The 24,649-nt window shown below is 38.4% G+C and overlaps 1 long non-coding RNA gene across 1 annotated transcript; it reads right to left on the bottom strand.

Annotated features, from left to right (window-relative positions):
- Positions 1-7,010: 7,010 nt before the first annotated feature.
- Positions 7,011-22,272, bottom strand: LOC118998743 (uncharacterized). Its single transcript, XR_005068937.1, has 3 exons — positions 22,152-22,272; positions 18,943-19,048; positions 7,011-7,156 (listed from the first exon to the last, which is right to left on the bottom strand). It is a non-coding gene; the product is annotated as an uncharacterized LOC118998743 (long non-coding RNA).
- Between the last annotated feature and the right edge of the window lie 2,377 nt (positions 22,273-24,649).

Genomic DNA, 24,649 nt, shown 5'->3' with positions numbered 1-24,649 from the left:
TGTGCTCAAGTTAATTGAGCCGCTTCACACCTTCCTTTGCTTCAATGTCTTCATCTAAAAATGTGGGCACGTGCTAAGCCCTACATCCTGACGACATTAGAAGGATAAATAAGATAATACATCCAATGCTTAACAGAAAACCAGGTACATAGTAAGGGCCTGAGTAAACAGTAGCTATTATTTCAGCCGAGGAAATGGTCAATATAGTTCTTTTTCAGAAAAGACAAAGGAGGATAAAGGCTCAGGTAATGTTCCCAAGGCACCAAGGGAACAAATGAAATGACACCATGAGGCCTGGCGCATGGAAGGTACCTCACCGCTTCCCTAATGGGTGGCCTATCCCAGGCAAGAACTCGGAAGCAGAGAGCCTGCTGATGTGAGAACACTGACTACCGGATTGTGAATGAAGCACATGAGGAGTGGAAGGAAGCAGGTTCTGACGGTTTTAGCAGGTCAGTGAGAGTTCGTCAAACAAGAATGAGACCCAAGAGGTAAACTGGGATGGAGTCAGCGAAGTCCAAAGGAAGAAAAGATGTTTTGAGATGCTTACTGTGGTGGGGAGGAGGGTAGCATAAAGCATGTGTGAGTGCGCTGATAGGGTGGGATACCTGAGGCTTGAAACCAGGTGAGGTGGAAAGTGGTGGAGAACCCAAGAGAATGAGGCATGCAGGGATGTATTGTCTTTCGCTTTGTTATTTTGATTGGAATGTATAAGTTGGAATCTGAAGATGAGAAGACCAGAGATATATTCTTGGAGTTGAGTAAAAATTATTATAGAAGAAGCCTGTGTACATAAATCACTTATAAAAGAAATATGCAAAAGAAGTCTGTATGTAACTCAGCTTTGGGAAGTCCTAAACAAGGGCCATTCTCTGCTTCTGATAGATCACTGCACCGATCAGGTAGCATCCTTACACTCACCCAGACTTCAGGACCACTCTGTGAATCAGTCATTTCAGTTAGACAGCATCAGCCCCTTCATGATGGCGCCGCTGGCTTCAAGTGACAAGCCCCGCACAGGTCAGGTCCAACTCTGAACCTGAATGCCCTTAAGTGTAGCAGAATGCTTTCGTATGCAGCGAATGTTACATCTGAATATATCTCAAATTCTCTGAATTGAAATATGTGATGATCAAATTATTGTAAATCTCAGCTTGAGAACTATACGACCAACATTCTCAACTTGTTAATATTTTAAGATATTTTATTTTATTTAAAAATTGGAGCAATTTTTATCTCTGTACCGAGACACCTAATTCTTAGCTCAGACCACATCACGTACTGCGTCCAGCAGTGGGTATCCACACCCTGGATCAGTGGCCGTGCAGCCCGGGGCAGGGGAGGCCCCAGATGGAAAAGACTGGGTCTCTGAAGGGCGCCTGGAGGAGAGCTGCCCGCTAACTTGAAGATTTGCTCAGGAACTTACAGGAGCAGGAAATCAACTCCTATTTTGTTAACATTCTGACATCTAAAATATTCTTAATGAAACAATTCAGTTGGAACAATACATTTATACTGATACATCTGATTTATTAAGTCAAGTAACAGAACATCTTGCCTCCCTTTCTTCCCAAAACAACAAAACACTTAGGGCAAAACAGTTATGACTATTAACTAAGTGCCAGTTATTTTTCTGATTTTTAAACATATTACTTTATTTCAGTCCTACAAGAATCTTAATATATAGGAATTTTAAATCCTCATTTAAAAGACAAGGAGGCGGGGAGATTGAGGCAGAGAGGTGGGGGAACACTTTGCCATGATCAGACAGCTGTCAAGTGTGCAAGTTGGCGACATAGGTTATGTGGACTCAAAAGCTGCATTTTCATCTGGGAGTTTTTAACTCTTCACCACTTTTGCATGCAAATTACATGATGTGCTTTATGGTAGAGACTGTTTCTTGTTTACTAAAATCCACTTCCTCTTCTTACTGGCACAACAGCTACACTGTGCTTCCCTCTTTGTCTTGCAGGCAGGGGTGGCCTAGTCACTGAATTCTCCTTAATAGAGTGAGAGAAAAAGAGAAAATCCATGCTCCTTCTAGCTGGCCCATTGCAACTGCCCACATGTGTTTCCTTATGCATTTCTCCTTCTTTCGGGTGCAAGCAAATAACAATGAAACTGTAGGGTATGGGGAGCCACAAGTGGAAAGAGTCTCGGTTCCTAAATGACTGCATGAGGGGCGGCCTTCCCACCAAGCTCCCTCTGAACCACGTTGTGGGCGAGAAGTTCACTGCTAGCGGGCCAGTCTGCTGGCACTTTTGAATCTGTCACTGCAGCCTGCCTTACCGTAACCAGTGCAAAGAAAAGCAGTTTCCTGATCTGTACTCCAGATCTCCTAGGTCAGAATCTCTTGGATGAAGCCTAAGTATCCATAATTTTTTAAAAAGTTCTCCCTTGTTATTCTGATGTATGTGGTCTTTGACAATAATATACTTGATGCCAAAAATGACTTTTCTTTCTACCCAACTAAATCCTTCTAGTTGGATATTTTAGGAAAAGTTTTTTCCATTTTTCAGTTTTACCTGAATTTTCAAAAAAGTTATAGGCCAACAGTTGATTGATTCAGAAACAGCTTCACTTATTTTTGTGTTTTCTTTAAAATTCAATCCTTTTATCCCAGAGAATTCAAGATGTATTTCTCATGATCAGGATTTCAGTTTATCTATTTCCGTCCTTCTTTTCTCCCCTTGCCCCTCCCTCCCCATCTGTCTGTCATCTGTCTTCTACCCATCTGCCTATCCATCTATCTTTCTACCTATCTCAGCAAAATAGCTTTTCCCAAATTATGTTCCTTTAATGTTATTTTATAGATATAGGATTTTTTCATTGTGCAATTCCTTGGAAATAACATACAGCAATCATAACACAGGAGCTCAGCAGCTGTTCATGCATTAATTTCTTTGGAACTGTGATGCATCTCCAAATCTTAGGGGAGGGGAAGTGTTTTCAGATATGGTAAGACCGCCTCCAGCTATTTTTGTAGTTTACAATTGAGATTGTATTTTCTTACATTATGTTGTCCATTATTTAATGTTCTGTTCAGACTGAAATTCATTATTGAAACTCAACACAGTGATAAGTTCGATCTCTTCATCAAATGCCTTGAGTGTTTCTAATAGGATGATGCTGTTATTTGTTAAGAAATATATGATGAAAGCCTTTGATATATTTAGTCCATTGGTAATTAGTAGAGAACCATATATATGGATAGCTAATGTTTTATAGTATGCTTACTACATCCAGAAGCCCTTTAGGGACTTTGCATAAGTTAAATTCTTTAATCCTCCAAATAATCTTATAAGGTGAAGACTATGTTTATTGCCATTTCATAATGTGAAAATTGAGGCCTGGGTGCAGGAAGGAATACACCCAAGTAGGAACACACAGCAAGTAGGTGGCAGTGTTGGGACATGAACCCATGTGGCCTGGCTTTAGGCTCTATGCCTTTAACCATTACATACACTCCCTATTTTAATAGGCAAATATTGATTTCACATGATTTTTCTTACTACTCTGTAGGTGCATTGGTTTTCTGTCGCCTCGTTTCCGCAAACGTTGAAGCTTAATATCGCATCCACTGTTATCCCACCATTTGTGTGGGTCAGGATCCAGACTGGGTGCAGCAGGTAGTCTGTTCAGTGTGTCTCAAAGCTGCAGTCAAGGCAGTGACCAGGTCCAGGGTCTCGTTTGAGTTTCAAATTCCTCTGCCACGCTCACTTAATTGTTGCAAGAATCCACTTCCTTGCAGCTGTAGGACTTGTTACGGCAGCTTGCTTTTTCAAAGCCAGCAAAAGAAATCTCTTTCCGATCTCTGTGAGGCTCAAAACCCTCCTTTAGAGAGCTTCCAACTGATTAAGTGAGGTTCACCTAGGAAAACCTTCTTTTTGATGAGTCTTCCAACTAATTTTGGACCTTAGTTACATCTGTCCAATTCCTTCATTCTTGTCCTATAATGTAATCTAATCAAAGGTATAACTTAATCATGGGGAGCACCAGTTGGCAGAGTTCATGGGGCCATCTTAGAAGCCCGCTTACCACAATGGCACAGTGGCTGTGTCTGATCCCTTCTTCCATGCGTCAAGGAGTTGGACAAACACTATCATACTTCCGCAATGAGGTGATGTTTCCATTAGGACTTTACTCATCAGTCTCATGTATAAAAACATCAAGGATTGGTTAAAAGAAGTTTTAAACATAAAATTTTTCTTCTTTAACCTTTTTCTAGAACTCTTCACACTGAAGGCCGGTTAATGGTATAAAAGATTAATTTTTGTAATTAATTGTGAATTTACTCTGATGATTAGTTTTCCAGGTCATTTCTTAAAGTCACCTGGTCACTTTTGTCTGAAGAGTGCTCACTGGGCAAAACTCAAACTCCACAGTGTGGCAAATCAAGGCCCCTGCCACACAAACCAAACACACCATGTTGCCCTCAGCTCTCGTCACTGCCTTCTCCTCCCATGGTTTTACTCCAAGTCCCTTTCACGCCTCTGGATCTCTACACAAGGCACCTATGCACATGCCGAATTTTATCTGGGGCAGTCTTTCTTTCTTTCTCCACCCCACGTAGGTCTGCTGGTAAAGTCTTTTGTTCTTTAGGACCCGGCTCATATGTTATTGCTGTTGTGAAACTGTCCCCAGTTTTCAAGCTGAAAGATAAGAACAGAAGCTTTGGAAAGAAGATTTGAATTCTAGGCTCAGCTGGAGGGTAGAAATAGGGCATTAGACTGATCTGAACCCCTCCTGAAGAGCCCTGTATCAATCTTGATACAAAGACAGATGTGGACTGTTAACACATTCCACCATTGAAAAGGTAGAGCAATAAACCGATGTCGAATGCATTCTCTAATATCTGGGATTCTATTCTCTCTTCTAGCTCCCCAATAAAAGGAGTCAGAGCTCTTTGAAGACTAGGTGAACATTTGACTCTTGTTTGAGTGCAAGGATACTTTCCAGTACCTGGGGTCATTCTGGAAGGGCAATGGAACCAGCTTGGAGGTGTTTCCACTACCCAGCTTGGAACATTTGTACGCTAAGAAGTGAGTATTCATAAGCAAGTTGAGTTTATAATTCTATGTCTATAATGATATTCAAAATGGGAAAGTGTAAATTTCACAAAAGATGTTATCATCCAAAAGACAGTTATACATAACTAGATATGCTTAATTTATATTAATTTTAAGAGAATAGGGTTGACATGTGAGTGTTCTGTTTCTTCTGTTAGGTATATGGCCCTATATAAAACATAGATATACACTTTTTTTCACCTCTCTATGTATTCAAGGTAGAAAATTACTAGTAATCAATTCCAGGAATTCTGTGAAAGTAAAAATTATACTAAGAATAAGAAAGGTTGTGATCAGTAGTGTGGCAATATACATGTAAAAATAGTGTTGAAAGAAGATAGATTCACCACATTACCCAAGACTAAATTGAATCCCTCATCTTCTAGGAAATAAAACTTCTTGGATGATTGGACTGTACAGAGATGCTAAAAAGGCATCATAAGTTCTAATGCTAACAGATCATGCCAATTTATTTATAATAATGAAAAGACATTGGTATGACTTGTTGGCCAAAGGAAACTTTAAGAATGTATCATTTCAGAAAAACACTCCTGATTGCCAGAAACCCAACCGTATGAAAGGTGTGGGCTTAGTAAGACCCATTGACATAAGTATCTGTGATGCTAAAAAGAGGGAGGGAGGCTGGGAATGCAGAAAGCTGACCACTGGGGTTAAGCTTGTGTCTCTCTGGAACCTTCAACCAGGACCCAGGTCCTGCCTAAGGATTAACAGATCAACTGATCAGTTACTTTAACACTGAACATTATAAATGTTTCTCTCTGCAACCTATTCACCATTGTGGTTTTAGGAAAAGAGACTATAAAACACCATCTCAGAAAGGACATAAAAAGGAGGCATATAAAGAGGGTACACAAAGAAGTCCCTATAGGTATTCAAAAGAAGTGGGATGTTTACCCTTCTATGCCAGAGGACTACAAAAGGAGAAGGAAGGAGAATAAGAGAAGTAGGTTTTCAGTTTATGTGTGCTGCTCAGAACGTTTGAAGAAGAGTTTGGTTTTTCCTCTCAGTGCTGGGCCTCTGGGGGCAAAGAGCTCTATTGGAAGGCTATCTGCCATCACATGAGGTGACGTGGCGGCCTTGGTGAGTGGACAGGCGAAGGAGGCAGAACAGACTCCTAGGGGTTCTGCCTCAATGAATGGGTGTGTTGATGCCTGGAAGACCAGAGACCTGGCAGCGTCCTGAAGGTGCGCAAAGAGGCTGCAATGTGCGAGGACAAACCAGAAGCAAGTGGTCAGGCCCAGAGTGTGTGCCAGCAAAATGCCCCAAGACCCACGCAGACTTGTGACACATAAGGTGGGAGGCGACCAGGCCATTCACCGAGGACCCAGGGGACTCTGGCGTGCCTTGCCCTGACAGCCATGCAATCACATCAGCCCAAGCCTGCCCTCCCACCTGTAGAAAGAGCAGGAAAGGAGAGATGAAGCTGGAAAGAGTCATCATTTGTCCAAAAGAAAATGCATCATGGAAGAGTCTAATTATATAGAAGAGAATGTAATACCTAATACTAACAAATTTAAAAAGTGTTGTCTACCTCCTCATATCCAGTGATATGGGTGTTTATGAGAAAGAGTAAATCCATTATAGAAATTAAAGAAGCTGTAATTCCTTCATATATGTATATGTATACACACACACACACAGTATTTGACGTTTCCTCCATGATACCTAAGGGGCCTATCCAAGCTTACCCAGGTGTGAGGAGTGTGACCTCAATCTCAATTGCATCCTGAGGGTAGGGCATTTTCCAGTATAACCCAGCCTCCTGCTCACAGCTGTCGTCAAAGCCTGGCTACCCTACAAACTGTTGCTGCATGTAAAGTAGCACAACCTCAAATACTCCCCCAAACAGTATAATTCCATAAGCATCAGAGCAAGGGAGAAATTCAAGTTTGGGAAAGAGGGCAATTCATCTTGCCTGGGTTCATGGAAGAGGGATGGGATGGGGGATCCCTCAGGGGCACATGGACACTCAAAAAGAGTGACTGAGATGGGAACACGAACGCTGCTGAGTTCAGGGAGAGGTGTCTTTCCTCTCTGGAGGACCCTATTTCCAGTAAGGTCCAGCACTGTTGGGGGAAAACAGCTCTTCTGTGCACTTTCTGATGTTCAGTGTGAGAGAGTTGGATCCACTTCTGTTGGCCCACACTCAGGTCCTGGGTGGGCCTCATGTGGTGTACCAGGTTTTGCTTCTGAAACCCACTCACTCCTTTAAAGAAGAATTTGGGTCCCAAAGGAATCACAGCAATATGAATAGTCAGAATAGGCAGATTCACGATGATTTTCAGGTATTAACTAGACACAGCTGGGGCTCAACAATCCCCATATGTAAAGGGGAAAGCTAAATCTTATAAGAGACCGATTAAAAAGCTGGAGGTGAGGAAATAGAAATAAAACAATAAGCTATTATATTAGGCAAAAATAGACTCTAATAATTTTAAGACAATGCAGAATATTTATATCATACAATTATGTCTAAGCTTATTCTGAAAAAGTAAAAAAAAAACCCAAAACATTGCAATCATCCTAAACATATTCAAGTGATGGAAATAAATATTCTAAATAATAATACACACCCTCCTTCCCTGCCTTATATCAAGAATAATTACATGGTATTTTGGCTAAGTTGTCAAGATGGTCTCTCAGCTCTCTGGTTTACTTTTACCTGTTTGAGAGATTGGGGAGCAGTGTGGAGAAATGAGGGGTACACTGGAATGTCCAGCTGTACAAATGCAGGATTGCTCATGATCATCCTCAAACCAACAAGGCCTTTTTCGGATATAGAAATATCATACTGATTCCAACTAATACGCACAGTTTCCTTCAAAATTCCTAATCTGTGAAAAATAGTACTAGGGGTTTCTATGCAGTGGGGAAGAAATGAACTCAATGTAATGGGTAAGGTGCCATCTCATGCAGATGGTGATTGTGTTCAACATCAAGCCTAGTAGTATCACTTGCCCATTCGACATGTTTCAGCAAAAGTATTGGCAGAATTGAAATGATTTTTTAAACCATTAAAATCAGAAATTCACCACCTCTTCCTATATATATATATATATATATATATATATATATATATATATATATACTCTGTCAAGGGTAAAAAAGGGTGGGGCTTATGTGAGAAAGGAGTCGTTGGGGGAATGATGATAGGAGGAACAGAAGTTTGAATTTTACTCCAAGTAGTTTCTGATTTCAAGGTCAAAATACTACCAGTTTGTGAGATCTTGTCGGCCCTACAGCAGTAGGCTTGCACTCCGATTCAGGTCTGCCGTGTGGAGCTGGGCTGGCGCGAGTGCGCGTCGCACACTCTCTCCCCGCCCCCACCGCGCCCCACCACGGAGCTGGCTGTTTCGAGTGAGGGGTGGCCGTGATGCAGGGACACGTTCACTGATCCACACACAAACTGAGCCCCACGCCTTGGCCTCACTGATTCGGAACTAGCTCCCTCTGTGTTTTCCAGATACAATTGCATTAAACACTTAATATTTTTCTCAAACATCACCAGGCTGTGACGAAACATCATAATTCATCATTGCCAAACTATTTCAATGTTTAACTGAATGTTTAACCTAAATCAGTAATATAATTAATAAGTGTATGTAAGTGGGCACTTTTGAGAACGTGGTTGAAGATTTCATTCTTATAAAAAAATGATAATTTTCCCCTCCTGACCCCTTCCTGTCCTTATTTGCATATACCTTATTTGTCTTCCAAGTGAGTTGATTTCTGGAAATAGTTACCTAAAATTTCAAACCATGAAATCTGAGAATCTCAGAAGCAAGAGGGCTTTGTCTGCCTTATTTCTTAATATCTTATGCCCTCTGGTGGTGAAATCACAGGACTTGCTGTATTTTCACCTTAATTCTCTGAAGCAAAACATTTCATCAAAACAGAATTTTTTAAAAATGCATTAAATTAGCTACTTAGTGTAAATAAATGTATGTTAAGAAAATAAAGTGCTTCAACATAGTTTATTTTATACTAAGAATGTGAAGTGACTGTAGACCAGGGAAGAGTCTTGTGGTTGGCAAAGTGGCCTGAACATTCCAGAGCTGGGTTGCCAGGCCTTTGTCCTGGCCTCCATCTTCCTTTTTAAAGTAAAGAAGAAAACTTCGTAACTGCAACTGAGTACTTGTTACACGCGGGCCAAATCTCCAGTGATGCTGAATTACATCTAATACCTTGGGTAGAAATGGAATTCCCTGAAACCTGTGGCCTAGAACAATATATACGTGAAATTAGACTGTGAGACGTTCAGTACCCACAGGGGTAAAATTATCACTAGGACTTAATTTACAGAAATGTTACATCACTACCTGGATCATACGCTCTGAACATATGAGCAATAGTTGGAAAATCAAAATTATGAGTCCGAGAGAGAAAACATACTGATCTAAGAGAGAATTTTTTTTAAGTTTTTAGCGAATTCAAATTTCATTTTTTTAAAGATTTTATTTATTTATCTTAGAGGGGAAGGGAAGGAGAGAGAGAGAGAGAGGGAAATATCAATGTATGGTTGCCTCTCATTCGTCCCCTGCTGGGAACCGGAACCGGCCTGCAACCCAGGCATGTGCCCTGACTGAGTGTGGAACCGCCATTGTGTGGTTTGCAGGCCCGCGCTCAATCCACTGAGCTACACCAGCCAGGGCCTAAGAGAGAATTTATATTTTAAAAAAATATATCTTTCTTGTATGTTTTTTTGAAAGCTTTTATAAAGTAAAATATATTTAACATTTGAGAAGACAGTATCTTTTTATTTTGATAAAATGAAAAGTTAAAAGTCCCTTTTAAAATGAAAGTTTGTAAGCATAAATGGCAACATTTTAAAATGCCTTTTTATTTTTTAATTAAAAAATTTTTAAACCTTTTAGTTTAAAATTATTATTAACAAAACATCATGAAAAATTATACAAAATATAATGTAAAATTCCCGTGTGCCCTTTACGCAAGTCCCCAAATGTTAACATCTTATTTAACTACGATTTTCAAAATCACAAAATTGATATTGATACTATACTATTAACTAATCTAAAGACATTATTCAACTTTTGTCAGTTGTCCCATTAATGTCAATTTTATGGTCCAGGACCCAGATTATGATGAAATTCATAGTGATTAAATTCATATTACACATGTATGGTAAGAATAGCACAGAAGTGATATTGTGGGTTTCGTATTATATTGTATCAGGAAGTCTAATATGTTAATATCTTATTATTGGGAATGTCAATTTTGATCACTGTTAAAGTGGTATCTTCTGAATTTTTGAAGTCTAAAGTAACTATTTTTTCTTTTGTACTTAATTCATATTTTATAAAGAGATACTTTAAGAGTATATAAATATCCTGTTTCTTACACTACATTGACTGACTTACCAGCAACTGATTATTTTTTATTTCCATAATTTATTTGACATTTATTAATTAGAATTCTATTGTTCAGTAGAGAGTTTCTCCTTCTCTCCCCTTTACTGGTTATTCAATTATTTATGTATATTTGTATAGAGTCCTGGATATTTATGTCATTCTATGTGTTATAATCTATTACTATCACTATTTACTTTGCTTTTCAAATTGGCCAAAATTTGACCATTGAGAATCTCTTCAGGTGGATATCTGTGTTTTTTCAACACATGTCTGTCCATTTTTTTTCCTTTTGAAGCACTTCTTTTCTTCTCTGCACCATACGATATTCTAAGCTAACTTTATATGCTCCCTTTCCCAGCCCTGGGATCACTTATTTCTCTCCAAAGAGCTCTAGTTTCTCTTATTAGTGAAAGGTGTCTGGAAACCAAAATCTGGGTGTTCGCTGTGTCAGTTGCCACCGCTGTCACCACCCTAGGCCCTCTCAGCAGACAAAGCTCAAGCTAAAACAATCTGTGTATGTGGAAACTTGTACATGTACCTATAATTTAAATTTCTGTCATCTATCTCCTCTCTCACTCTAACCATGAGTTTATTTCATTTCAATCCAGTACCACAAGGTTCATTCTAGTCTTCCTCTTTTCCGTATTTTTAACACCTTTCTCTGACAGAAAGGAGTCTGCTTCTCATTATCCAAAGTTTACTTACTTACTGGCACAGTCCTAAAATGTATATGAACTAGTTTGAAAATTATTAACCTATGCCGCTCTAGAGAAGTGGGGGAACTCACTAACTGGTATACAGTGTGTGTGTAGATTTCTTTTGATCTTTAGAATATAGAGTCAAAATACTGTTTTTCAAACTTATTTCAGTTTGCTCTTTTCTTCCCCACCCCCTTGTGTGTAGTAATAGAGGCACACTCATGTGTTATTGTTGGGATTGAGTTTTTGTGTTATCTCCTCATCCTGCTTGATTTGAATCATTTATTTATATTGTTGGTCTATGAAACGTTATCATGGTTTCTAAGAGTCAGAACTGTACAGAGAGTTACACTCAGAACTGTTCCCATCATGCCTCCCACGCCATGCCTCTCCTCCTGATCTCTGTATGTGAAAGCAATCTTATTAGTTTCTGGGTTATCCTTCTGTGTTTCGTTTGGCACGAATGTGCAGACACATGCATGTTTCATTTCTTTTTCTTTTATGAGCAGGTAATAGGTACATTTTTGTACTTGGTCTTTTTTTAAAATAATGCATCCCAGCATATGATTCAGATTAGTGCATAGAAATCCTCTTCTATTTTTTCTTCTAAAGCTATACAGATGTACATAACTTATTTAATCAGTCTCCTATATTTATACATATTCATTGTTTCCAATATTTGGCAATAACAAATAATACTGTAGTTAATTACCCTGCCCCAGTGCATTTTTGTATTATTGGAAGTGTATCTTCTAGGTAAATTCCCAGAAGTGGAATTACTGAATTAAAAGGTAAATGCATATGTAGTTTTCTTAGATATCACCAAATTTCCTTTCAAAAGGTTGTATCAATTTGCATTCCTAATACCAGTGTATAAGAGTGCCTGTGTTCCTGTGGCAAATGCGTCATAATTTTTAATTGTCATCTGATAATATTAACCCAGTATAGTTTTTAATTTTAATTTTTCTAATTATGAGTGATATTTAACTTTTTTTCTATCTTTTAGGGTCACTTTTATATCTTTTTTTTGTGAATTGTCTGTTTGTGTCTTCTTCCCATTTTAATGGATTTTCAAAACCTTTTTCTCCTCAATTTTAAGAAATCTTTAAAAGTTATATTAGTTATATTAGTATTTTATCTACAGGTAGAGCTATGATACAAACATTTCTCAGCTTTTCAGCTGTCTTTGACTATATAATTTTTTTGTCATTCAGAAAACTTTTATTTTTATATAGCCAGTTATCAATTTTTTTTAAAAATTGCCTTTGGATTTTGCATCACAGTTAGGAAATCTTTTTCTATACTAAGGTTAAGGAGGCAGTCACCAATGTTTTCTTTTAGTACTCCTCCATCCCCATTCGTTTTACACTTAAATTCCTGCTCCATTTGGAGTTTATGCTTATATATAATAAGATAAAGATCTAAATTAATTTTATTCCAAATGGCTATTCTCCTGTTCCAGAACTACGTGATTAAAATTATAGTTTTTCCCAGTAATTTGTGATGATACAAATTACTAAATTTGTTATACACTAAATTTTATCATACACTAAATTTCACATATATTAAATTTCCATTTGTACGTGGTTCTGTTTCTGGGCTTTCTGATCTATTCTCTTTGTCTGTTTATCTATTAGTGGACCAGGACCATAGTGCTTTATTTATGAAGACTCCATGGTACAGATCTGATCCTTTTCAGTGCATTCTCATCTACTGTTCCTTGTTTGTTTTGATTTCTCCTTGAATTTGGACATCACCCTTGCACAGGGGCCATACCAGGCTTCTCTATCATCATTTCAATTTCACTGAAAGTGCTGATGAAGTGAGTACTCCACATGATTTTTAATGTCAATTTGTCTACCTTTATGAAAAAGCTTATTCACTTTTTTATTTGGGTTGTGTTAAATTTTACATTAATGTAGAGAGAGTTGACAATTTGTACTCAGTTATGCTAACTCAAAACTGGGAGTGTTTTTCCATTTGTTCAAGTCTCCTTTCGTAGCTTTCAGGAATGTTTTTCTCATACAGTTTTGCACTATTTAAGTTTAATCTGAAGTATTTAATCTTGGTTGCTAATATAAATGGACAGTTTTTCTTTTATTATATCCTTTAAATAGTTATTATGCATATATATGAAAAATAATTTTTTATGAAATGTTTTTATCTCGCTACCTGTAACTAATTTTATTATTTTACTTAATGCCATTTCTTGAGTTGAATCAGAAATAAATTTTTATTGTGTTAAGCCTTTGAGATTTGGTTTATTCATTACAGTGGTTAGCCAATTCTGGCTAATATAAGGCAGAAATAATTTTATTCCCACTCAAAGTAAATTCCCACTCAGTGTCTCAAAATAAGGACACTGAGGCCAGAGATATTGACAAATTTGCTCGATGTCACAGACAGAGCAATGGGCAAAAGTGGCTTTTATTTTTTTTTTTAAGATTTTATTTATTTATCTTTAGAGGGGAAGGGAAGGAGAGAGGGAGAGAAATATCAATGTATGGTTACCTCTCATGTGTCCTCTGCCAGGAACTGGCCTGCAACCCAGGTATGTGCCCTGACTGGGAATAGAACCGAGATCGTGTGGTTCGCAGGCCCGTGCTCAATCCACTGAGCTACACCAGCCAGGGCCAAAAACTGGCTTTTAAATCAAGATCCTATGCCATCAACTAGTACATAGTACTTTCTCCTCAGGGTGTGGGTTCCCTGGGTGTGTCTATTTTCATTTAAAAAGAAAGAAAACAAGTTCATTTCTCACCTTCCTCTGCTTTGTCTAAGGTGGCAGTCGTGTTATTAGTTACAGGGAACTGAGGGGAAGTGCAAGGAGGACTGCTGGGTGGGGGTAGCCCTGGAGCAGACCCGAAAGCCCCCCAGATTCAACAGACCGGAGCTGCACCTCACTTTATGGACTCAGAAAGCTACAAGATTTTGTGGGTGTAAGTACACAATATACACACGATCTTGCAGCTATAAAATTTACAAAAGCTTAGAATGAAAGGTCTCCCTTTCAAATTGCTCCAAGTGTGCAACCAGTATGATCTTTCAAAAGTAAAAATAGTTAACTGTCATTCCCCCTTCTTAAATCATTTAATGGATTCATGTTGGTCTCAGAATAAAGGCAGAACTCCTTCGCATACCCTCTGCTTTACTCTCCAGGCTCAGCTGCACCCCTCACTTTTCCACCCTGGCAATCCAGACACAATGATGTGCCTGCACTACTTCATCCTCGGCATCCTGTTCAGAGAGCATCTCCTGCCTTTGCTTACCCTGCTGAGAGACCCCTTCCGTGCCTTCCTTGGTGCCTTGTTCTACCCTTGATCACTTCGCATTTTTAAACTTTAATCTTCACCGTATTTTCTCCATTACCCTCTAGTCTCCTTATATCTACCCCCCCAGCCATCACTACACTGTTGTCCGTGTCCATGAATCCTTTTTCCTTTTTGCTCAATCCCTCCACTCCCTAACATTGTATTTTAATCACTTAGTGATTGCCTTCTTTTAAACTCTTGAGGGTACAGGCTATATTATTTAATTTTAGATTGCAGATTTTAGTGCCATGTATCGCATAGTAGACACTAATATATGTTTGTTTTCTCTCACCATTTAAAAATAATATGGTATACTCTTATCTTTTCTTATCATATTTTCATCTTTCCTGCATGGGAAATGATTTTTCTATATCCTCAGGTTTGTCACCATTATGACCTGTGGGTTGTCATGAAATTTTCAAACTCTCAAGAGAAACCTTGTATCAATGATGTAAGATTTTTAAAAGAGAATAATCAACTGAGATATTTTTTTCTTTCCACTTATTTTCTTTTCCGTATGGGAATGATTTGCAGCTGTCATTGAGATGAGTAATTCCCAGCCTTTTATAAAATGCAAACCTGAAAATGTTCTTTGAAATCTGACCACGCCATTTCTGAAAGGCATCACTTTCTGTCAAAAGTCTGCTCTGACTCTGGCAATCGATATTTTACAAGTATCATATGTATTCTCTGGACCTTTTCTTTTTTGACATTTGGCAGTGGTAAGAGCTATTGTTTATTGAGCTCTAGCTATGTGTTAGAAGCTCTTCTAAGCATATTACATACAGGCTACTTTATGAAGCAGATTCAGTGTCACCATTTTACAGGTGAAGAAACTGAGGCATACAGAGATTAAGTAACTTTCCCAAGGTGCCTTAGGCACGCACGGCCAGTATTAGAAGAAACCGAGATTAGATTTTCAGGGGAACTAAATCCAGAGTCCATATTCTAAAATTGCAATAGACCACTTTCTCCACCTACATAGGTCCTCCTACTTCACCTCTTGGTGTATGTGATGTTTGTATGCTGCATGTGCATCTGCTATTATTTCCCAAATAAGATCCTACAATCTCCGTTCAGAGGGAGTGTCGTATCTCTTTAGCCTCCACAATACCTAGTACAGTGCTAGGCACATGGTACGAAAATTTCATAAACATGTGCTCAATTGCTTTGAAGGTTTAAATTCTTCCTCTGATCTTAGGAAATTGTATATAGGAATTTTTAAAGTTAGGATACAGTAGCATATTAAATATATCTAAACTTATTTATTCAAGAGATTAATTTATGATCATAATAGATGTGATGGGAACCCAGGAAGGAGAGGAGATCCCCACAGCCTCACCCATTTACTGTCTCTATTTTTATCAGGCTTCCAGATGGAGGTAGCAACGTTTTGATGGATACCAATGAAACTGGGTGCCTCGTGACCTGTTTGCTTTGTAGCAACACAGGTTGATAAAGCATTCATCTTATTCATTCTCTTTCATAGCTTCCTCTCTTAAGGGCCATGACTCTTCTCTGAAGGAGGAGTAGGAAGCTTCTTGTCACTGTATGTAGGTGTAACTGAGTTCTTCTTTGGCCCAAGGACGCCTGCAACTCAGCTTGTCTGTTCTAACTCCCTTTAGTACACTGACTGCTTTCACTAACTGGAGAGCCTGCCAGTGGGAGGTTAGAATATCCATCTATATCACAATGGAGGGGATTAAGGGAAGACACAGAGGTACCAACCACTAACCTCAAGAAAAGAATAACTTTTTATTACCAAGACCCTCTGTCCTTCATACAAATAGACCCTAACAGGCTACCAATCTTGTCTGTGCATGTCTGAATCTATTGAATGTATATTTACAAAATATACCTGGAAAGTTACTATGCCATTATTATTTTCTCAAATCAATGTCAAACTCAAGAAACCAGAAAGGAAAATAATTGTATATATTAAATTTCTTCATCAAAGCTCCCATAGTCTAAGGCCAAGTCTTCTGAGGACTTTTGTCACATTATCTTTTTTTATTAAAGGTACTTTTCTAATCATTTTAGATTACAAAAATAAAACACGTGTATGGTAGAACTATTGAAGATCAGAAATATATTTTAAATGTTTACTAATTCATAATCTCTTTACTCAAACGTACCTACTGTTAATAATTTGCTGTATTTTCCTGTCTAGATAGGTAGATGGATGGATAGATTGTAAGAAAGAAACATAACTACTGCATATATGTATGTATAAAATCTCCACTGACTGAATCTGATTTCGTGAACATTTTTCAGATCACTTAAGATTCTGCAATGACCTTTAAAAAGGCTTTATAATGTCTCTTGTATAACTATACATTTTATTTAATGATATGACATTGTTGGATATTCTGATGCCTTCACTGAGATGAACATCAGAATTTGCTCCTCCAAATCCTATCTGAACAAAGAGAAAAGCACACCGCGAACTGCATAAACACAGAGAGAAATTTTCCAAAGGAATGAAGCCACCTTCATCTGCCCAATAAAGGATTAAAACAAACACACACACACACACACACACACACACACAAACCCACTTTTTTTTTTTTTTTTGGTAAAAGGCCCAGAACCTAGTTGCTTTTCCGACTTTGTCAGAGTGGTCCAGGTCCAGTGGAGTCCTGTTGGTGTCTGAAATCCCTCACCAGTGTCCAAGGGCAGGATAGTGACGAGAAGAAATCTTTGTCAGATTTTTAGCTACTTCATTTTCTTAAGCCAAGCAGCAAATATCAACAAATCAACTTTACATGCAGCACTTTGGCTTCTTGCATTGCTTATCAACTAGTGGGAGAACAATAGGAAAAGAAAATTGGAGAATATTACCTCTGCTTATGCAAATAATTTACTTTTCCTCTGTTGCCATGAGGTGTAAACACCTGCTTTGAAATATATTTACCCAGAGAAAAATGGGGTTAATTTGTCAGGCAAAAGATCATAAACAAAAAAGAATTAGGTTAGTTCTAAAAGAAATTTGGATTGGGGGATATAGCAAGAGAAATCAGAGAAAAACTTCATTTTCACATTCTGTGCAGTGAAGCATTACTTTTAGAGCATGGAAATGCAAATTAAAATATTATGTACTATTTCATACTGTCATATTGAAAAGAATTAAAATGCTGAGTGTGAATAAGGAGGTGGACAAGAGGAAGCTCTAAGACAGCGATGGGGAAGCACGAGGTAGTTATGAAATATCTTGTAAAGCTAAAAGAATATATTCCCTCTAATCAAGCTTTGGTAAAGTCAGAGAAAAATTAAGGTGTTTTTAATTTTGCTTATGAACATAATGAGATATAAATGATGATGAAATATCAAGGTTGAATGTCCTGCCTCCTTGCTAAGGCTCAGGAAAGAGACAGGCTGGAGCACCCGTGCCCCAGGGTAGAGCACTGGGCGAGTCTCCCTCAGGCTCAGGTAAGAAGAAGAGACACTGGAGAGATTTTACAAACAGAAATATAACCACCAAAACGTCAGTGTACTTTTTTATTTTTTACCATATGCCAAGATTTCTGAACAATATTCCTCTCTGAAATAAAAAAGTCTTTTGTTTGTCTGTCCTTGACAGTAGTTGTGGTCATTGCACATTTTAAAACTACTTTGGTTATCCTTTAATTGTCATAGTTTTCTATCTACCTGGAAGTTAATTTGGAGAATTTTCGGTTATGCAGTCAGTCCTTGACACTTGTGGGTTCAGCTACACAATACCTCAGGAACAATGGAATCAAAGAAAGGTTTCCCAGAACAGGGCAGACTGCACCCACTTGGTAGATAAAGGGAAAAGAGACAGTGGAAAGAGAGAGATTAAAGAGAAGGGTGATATATAACTAATATATCAAAGTCTGTAGACTTTTGTACGATAGTTGTGTTTCCCTTTGTTTATATCCTTGGGTGACTTTGGGCCTGACAGTGGCTTTGCTTGACCAATGGAGCAGTAACACATGTGATGTAAAAGCAACTTGTAAAGTGCTTGCACACAGGGGCTTGTTCTTTTATGTCCTTTGGGGGATCCTACAGACATTCACATGTGAACAGCCTACTGGGTGAGGAGTGACACATGGCCTAGCCAGTTTTGTCACCCTAGCTAATGTCAGGCCAGTTCCCAGACATGTGAGTAAGACTGTTGTAGACCATCCAGTCCCAGACAAGCCTTTAGCTGGCCATTGAGATGTAAGTGAATGCAGCTGAAATTTGCCCAAACTGGCCCATAATAGCAGAAACATCTGCTTATCTTTAGATTCATCAGCAATGGTATATGATTATTGCTTTAAGCCACTAAGTTTGGAGGTGGTTTGTTACACAGCAAGAGCTAACTGATATAAAGTTCTCAAGTAGGTGAGTGAGGATGGGAGAGAAGGCAGAGGCAGAAGGGACAGATTGATCTTGGATATGAGACAATATATTTGAACACGTAGGTGTTCAAATCCCACTACCCCCCACACACAATCCTTCCCCCACTTACCCTCAGGGTCAGAAGAAAGATGTAGGCTCTGATATGACATCAACTAAATTTCAATCATGGCTTTGTTCTTTTTAGCTGAATGATTTCAGGCACACATCTTATTCATCTATAAAATAGAGATGATGATATCTACCTAACAAAGTTGTTGAAAAGATTAAATGACAAAAAGATTAAATGTAAGAGCCTGGCTCTTAATAAAGACCCTTTAAATGCTGGGTAAGTATATCCCTGGGTAAAAATACAGCATAAATTTGAGACAAAGTGATAGAGAAAAATTGGAGTGTGTATGTCAGCTAATAATATCGAACATCACTAATACAAGAAGTAGGATATCATCAAAGGGTTAAAGGTACGACAATAAGAATTTGAAGATAAAGAACATGAATGGCAGTGAAAATTTAAAGATGTAATTATAAAGGAACTTTTAAAAATGATTGAGTAGTAATAACAGTCCAATTGAGGTTTATAAAAAACAAATATATGGGGAACATGCTCGGGACAGTTTTGATTCCACCACAGACTCAGGAGCTCAAGGGTAGAATTGGGGAGAGCAAATAATGGCATGGTTGGATGGCGAAGGATGTGGCAGACGAAAACAAAACAAATAATGGAGTCTAGGTAGCTAATATTAGAAGTAGTTGGCCATGGTGACTGAGTTTGCCTGGAGGCAAGAGAGATCATAAAGGAACTGACTGACCGAGAGAACAGGATGGGGTCAAAGGGCAAGGAGCAGGAATCAGGTAGACATGCCTGTATATAGGGAGCTGCAACTTTCTTAGTGGATAGTATCGTTCTGTCTGTTTGCTCCACTGCCTTGAGCCAATGTCTTATTATCCTACGATTTTGTGTTTTACTTCAGGAATACTTACTTTCTGAACTTCTTTATGGGACACCAAACTATTTAAAAGAGAACTGATTAGATAAAGAAGATGTGGTCAAGATATATAATGGAATATTACTTGGCTCTAAAAAAGAATGAAATCTTACTATTTGCAACAGCATGGATGGACCTAGAGGGTATTAGCATAATGAAATAAGTCAGAAAGAGAAAGACAAATGCTATATGATTTCACTTATATGCGGAGTGTAAAGAATTAAATAAATAAACAAACAAAGCAGAAACAGACTCATAGGTACAGAGAACAGACTGATGGTTGCCAGATTGGATGGGGGCTGGGGGCGCTGGGTAAAAAAGGGGAAGGCATTTAGAAGTACAAATTAGGAGTTACAGTATAGTCAAAGGAATGTAAAGTCCAACATAGGGAATATAGTCAATAATATTGTAATAACCATGTGTGGTGCCACGTGGGCACTAGATTTATCAGGGGAATTACTCTGTAAATTGTATAAATGTCTTACCACTATGCCATATATATGCCCAAAACTAATATAAAATAATATCGAACGTCAACTGTAATAGAAAAGTAAAATTAACATTAAAAAAAGAGCTCTGGGTTTAAAATCCAGCCCATCTTGTTGGCTCTCCTCTCAGGACACTCTACCTATTGGATCATCTGTGTTAGCTACTAAAACTTGTCCATAAATGATCATCATTATCCTTGCATGTTAGGGTAGAAAGAAATAGGGTTTTTTTTCTAGCATACAGGTGTGCATATGGGGTCTGTCTGAATCTATCCATATTTGAACATCTTCTGATCTCCCAAGTGAGCCTGTGAATTCTTGCTCCTCTTCTCTACCTTTTTAGGTTCTGTCCATTTTGCAGACCCAGCCCATCTCTCAGCCCCATGAGTTTGCCGCGTTTTTGTAGCCCTATACAGCGTCTGCTCCTCAGAACCATGACAGCAACTCACCTGACACTTAGCATGGGCTGTCTGTTATTCCAGGTTTTCTTAGAGCTTATGAATCAATACATTTCGGAACTAGAAGAGGCTTCAGAGAACACCTAATTTAATTCCCTCATTTTGCTAATGAAAAAATTGAAATTCAGAAATAGTTAGTGAAATAGAAATCCAGCCTGCCTTTGTCAATATTTGGTGATCTTCCTGCCGTGCTATTTGTATGTTCTGAGAGGATGTGAGGTTCCTCAGGACAAGCACTTCTTTGAATCTATAGCATTTACTTTTGGGGACCCTCAATAGATATTCCCCCACAGTGACACGGAGGTTTACCAAACTACATAACACAGCTGAAAAAGGAATAAATTCATGCACAGAACAGATTTTACAGTTTAAAAAATTACTATGTTTCTTGAACCCTTAGATGTATATTTTTTCAAATAAAACGTGTTAGAAAGTTTACATTTCATATATAGCTGTTTGGGTGTTTTCATATTTATTACAAACAAAAAGAAATGAGCAGCTTTGTTTACTTAATTCACAACTAAGGGTGGTCTTATTTAGGATGCACGTGGACCAGCTCTGACCAGTGGAGGATACAGATACATGTTTGAGTCCCAGTGGAGGAGAGTGCTCTCACCCAGCCCTTCTGCCAGGTAACTGAAAGAAGCTTACTTGTGGTTATTGACTGTAATTTCATTTCAGAAAAAATACATCAAGGAGTCAGTTTGATAAACAAAAGCATTTTTGCAATTGAACTTAATTTGGCAATATGGATTAGAAAAAATAGAAAAAAATAAAAACAATATAAAAAATCCACATTGGGAGCTGAACAAGTATTATTACCAGAAATTTACCAATTTCCTCTATTTCGAATTTAATTATATAAAAACCAATTTATTGCCTAAGGTTGTCCAGAGTTTATAGTATGATTTAGCACTCATCACCTTGAACTTCTCTAAACCCATTTGAAAACTGAGTACAGAGCCTGGCCCTCCCATTCCAACTAGTCCACCTACAACCATGGTAAGACGTTCCCCCAGAATAGTTCGTCTGAAGCTCACGGTGAACAAACACTCATGCGATTTAATTAACACTGCCATCAATGCTTATTTCAAGATGGTGGTTCTAAAATCCCAGGAAAGGCTTATGATTTTCTTGAAATGGAAAAATTCTTCTAGTAATTCTTCCCCTGAGCTCAGTTGGGGCATTCCAGCCCAAATGGGCCTCCTTCCTACTCTCCCCCTCAGCCTTCCTTCCTTTTTCTCCCTCCGTCACATCAGAGAAATGACAAACACCACCCACTTGCAGTCATTCACCTAATGCCACCCACAGGAGCCAAAAACCTAAAGAAAGCACATTTATTTAACAATGTCGTTTGCAGATAGCATTTTCACAGAAAAATGTTCTCACCCTCTTGGCGCTGGTCTGCTGTGTATTTTTCTTCCAGGCTTGTTCTTCCCCAAATGACTACAGCTTTTGCTGGCATTTCTCTGAAAGTAAAAATCAAAAAAGCTACCTGAATTTGCAGGCAGTTTCCTGTGGGGCTCACTCACGTTTTGCAGAATGCGTGCTTCATGAGCAGAAGGTGGGCAAGGTGTTTGAAAAAAACAGGAAGCACCTCTGAGTGTGAGACTTCGTTCCTGGAAGCAGAAACTCCCTTTGAGATAGCTGATGCTTCTTGCCATCTCACCTATGGGCACTTCTGTGAAGCCTCGAAGGACTTGAAAGACCACGGGCGGGGCTTCTCAGTGGCAGGATTGTTTGGAAAGTCTGGTTCATCCATGTGTATGGTAGAAATTCACAGCTTTTCTATTTTTTCCTATGTAGGTTTCTCTTTTTTGCTGAGGGTATTGATAAGCATGGGCATCAAAGTGGCTTTTAAAAATTATGATTAGTGTGGTAAAAATGCGTAACATGAGATCTACCCTGTTAACACAGTTTTAGCGTACCGTAGAGCATTGTTAACTATAGACGTGACAGTGTGCAGCAGCTCGGCAGAACGTCTTCATCTCGCACTCCTGAAGCTTCACCGTCTAACAGTGACCCCATTTTCCCCTCCCACAGGCCCTCACAACTACTGTTTAACTTTCTGCTTCAATGAGTTTGATGCCTTTAGATACCGCATGTAAGTGGCATCATGCAGAATTCGTCATTCTGTGCCTGGCTCATTTCACTTCATGTTTCATCCATGTTGTAGCATATGACAGAATTTCTTTCTTTTTATAGCTAAGTGATATTCCAAGCATATGCTACATTTTTTAAATCCATTTATGTGTCAATAAACATTTGGGTTGTTTCCACCTCTTGACTGTCGTAAATAACGCCACAACAAACATGAGAGGGCAAATATTTCATTGAAACATTGATTTCAATTCTTCGGATATGGACTGAAAAATGAGATGCTGGATCATGGGGTAGTTGTAGTTTTAATCTTATGAGAAATCACCATGTTGTTTTTCATAGCATCGAGCTGCACCATTTTACATTCCCACAGGGCACAAGGGTTTCAACTTCTCCACATCCTCACCAACACTTGTTATTTTCTGTTTTATGGACAGTGGTTATCTTAATCAGTTCAGGCTGCTATAGCAAAAGTACCATAGACCGGGTAGCTTAAATAACAAACACTTATTTTTCACAGATCTGGAGGCTTAGAAGTCCAAGATCAAGACATGGCAGATTTCGTGTCTGGTGAGGGTTCACATCCTGATTCATGGAAGGCTGGCTGGTCACTGTCCCCTCATGGCAGGGCCAGGGGGGGAGAGAGAGAGAGCTGGGCTCTTCATCACCTTACAAGGGCACCTATTCCATCATGAGGGCTCCACCCCCATGACCTCATCCAAACTTAATTACCTCCCGGAGACCCTACCTTCAAATACCATCACATCAAGGATTAGGCTTTGGTCCTAACTCGACAAACAAACTTTTAGTTTATAGCAGTATCCATTCTAAAAAGTGTGGTGATGTTTCATTGTGCTTTGATTTGTGTTTCCCTGATGCCTTGTGATATTGCAGCTATACTTTTGTGTCTTTTTCTGAAAAATGTCTGTTCAACTGTTTGGCCCAGTTTTAATCAGATTATTAGGTGGCTATTTTTTTGCATTTTTCCCTTTTTGTTGTTGTTGTTGAATTGTAGGAGTACTTTGTGTATATGGTGGAGATTAACTCTTTACCAGACTTATGGTTAGCAAATATTTTCTCCCATTCTGTAAGCTGTCATTTTACTCTCTTTATTGTGTCCTTTGTTGTGCAGAAGCTCTTTAGTTTGATGTAATCCCACTAATCTAGTTTTACTTTGTTGCTTGTGCTTTTGGTGTCATGTCTAAAAAATCACTGCTAGGAACAATGTCATAAAGTTTTTCCCCTATGTTTTCTTGTAGAAGTTTTACAGTTTCTGATTTTATGTTTAGTTCTTTAATCCATGTAGAGTTGATTTTTGCTTATGGTGTAAGATAGTTGTCCAGTTTCTTTTTTTCTTTTCTTCTCTTTTCTTTTCTTTCTTTTTCTCTCTCTCTTTTTTTTTGCACGTGGCTGAGTACTTTTCTCATCAACACCATTTGTTGAAGAAACAACCCTTTCTCAAACGTGTATTCTTGGCAAATTTGCTGAAGATCAGTTAGCCATATATGTGTATATATGTTTATTTCTGGGTTCTCTTCTCTGTTTCACTGGTTCATATGTCTGTTTTATGTGAGTACCATACTGTTTTGATTAAAATAGCTTTGTAATATGTTTTAAAATAAGGACCTTTGATGCCATCCTTATTTCTCTTCAAGATTGTTTTGGTTATTGGGGTTCTTTGTAGTTCCATATGAATGTCATAACTTTTTTCTGTATCTGCAAAATTGCCAATGAGGTTTTGATAAGGATTGCATTGAATCTGTAGACTGCTTTTGATAGTGTGGCTA

The sequence above is a fragment of the Sturnira hondurensis genome, unplaced genomic scaffold (assembly GCF_014824575.4).
Source record: "Sturnira hondurensis isolate 20B ecotype Veracruz unplaced genomic scaffold, ASM1482457v3 Scaffold0014384, whole genome shotgun sequence".
Classification (NCBI taxonomy): Eukaryota; Metazoa; Chordata; class Mammalia; order Chiroptera; family Phyllostomidae; genus Sturnira; species Sturnira hondurensis.
The sequence above is the reverse complement of the archived record's forward strand: the minus strand, read 5'-3'. Positions and strand labels throughout refer to the sequence as shown.